The sequence below is a fragment of the Aedes aegypti genome, chromosome 2, assembly GCF_002204515.2.
Source record: "Aedes aegypti strain LVP_AGWG chromosome 2, AaegL5.0 Primary Assembly, whole genome shotgun sequence".
In the NCBI taxonomy this organism is placed as follows: domain Eukaryota; kingdom Metazoa; phylum Arthropoda; class Insecta; order Diptera; family Culicidae; genus Aedes; species Aedes aegypti.
Window position 1 is genome coordinate 64,447,179 of NC_035108.1, and position 1,700 is coordinate 64,448,878.

The following is a 1,700-nucleotide window of genomic DNA, read 5'->3' on the forward strand; positions in this document are numbered from 1 at the left end:
AAGCAATCCATGACCGTTCAAAACAAAAAAAAAATCACGGCTCTTCAAAACTGTAATCTTTTTCTTCGCAACGCTTTTTCAAACCCGAATGCGAAATGACTCGAGCACAGTGGTGACGCAATTTTTCCAGTTTTCGGGGTTTTGCATTTTTGCGCGATAAAGGCAGCATGAAATTGAACTTGTTTATATGTATCGCAACGGAATGATTGTGCTCTTGCTGTTAGAACTAATAGATTTCAATTAGTTGAAAACACAAGCGAAATATTAGCGATTGAATTATTTAACATTTTTTTCAATCATTCACCTCGAGATGGCTGCCCGAAAACGGTCATAGTGGAGAGACAAAAACAGTCAAGCAGTGTGTGAACCGTTGGCAGCGCAACACTTGATGGTATTGATGCTGCTGATGCTTTGTGTTTTGGTTGACTGGCAAAATCGATGAACTGTGGCAAATTGTGATCACAGTTCTCAAGCCTGGGTGCAAGGGAGCTCCAATTTTAAGCAAAATTATTTATTTCGATCATTTTTTGATCAATATTGAGCTGTGTATAAATGGTACTTAGAATAATGACTCCTGAGTTATATGTCAAAAATTTTTGCAGAGATTTATAGCAAAACGGCCCTAAAAAGGCACTAGTGCGACTATAGGGGACTGTCTACTAAGGGAAAATCGACCCTTTGCAATCAAATTCATGTTAGACAGCTTTGAAAACAAATGTGAATATGATATGATACTCGTGTCTAAATTTATCAATTAATGAACAAACAATTTAAAGTTATAAAATAATGTATCATCAACATGAAAAACAATATTTTTCATTTGTTATCAAGACATAGAATAAACCGTTTTAGTGTTATACTTGTTTTCTGTTGGAGCTTTATTTCTTCAAAAGAACAAAATATGCTTATTTAGGTTAATATCAATATTATCACAGTAAAACAAGTTATGGGCCTCGTGGCCGTGCGGTTAGTGTCGAGAGGCATTTAAGTGCATCGTGTCATGGGGTGTGGGTTCGATTCCCACTTCAGCCATTGAAACTTTTCGTCAGGAATGATTCTCGGCTGTGCCACTGGAGCATGCTTGTCCGTTGTCTAGTGTTAAGTTACAGTCTGTGCAGCTAAATGGCTGAAGACGGTGTCCGTGTCTGTATGTAATTAGTTGACAATGTGTTCAACGTCGTAGAAGATCTCCGCCCAAGCAACTCATCAATTTGTGTTGTTATATCATCGTTCTTGCTGGAATAGCCTGGAGAATAATGAAGATATCAAATTCGAGTATGGCCCTTTTGCCCTATCAATTATCTGAATCACTCAATTTTCACATTGTTACTTCATTTTTAGCTGTAAACTTGTTTTATGTTTCCATGCTATCAACAGCAAAAGTACTACAAATTAAATTTAACCTATGTGAAACTGGAAAGCAAAATTATGTTACTTAAACAGGAAATAAGTTAATAAGTTTGTGTGTTTAAAGCTGTTTTCCAAATGACTTTTGACTGGGAAGTGCCTGGTTGGTGGTTAAAACTCATGCCTCTAACGCCGAGAACCTGGAATCGAATCCCATTCCCGAGATAGTTACTCATGACGAAAAGGTTATCTTAAATATCGTAATAAAGATAGAAAAAAAAACTTTTGAGCGGCTCGATATACCAAACATTTATTCGTCAGATTATCCTGACGTTTCAGTCAGAGTAATTATA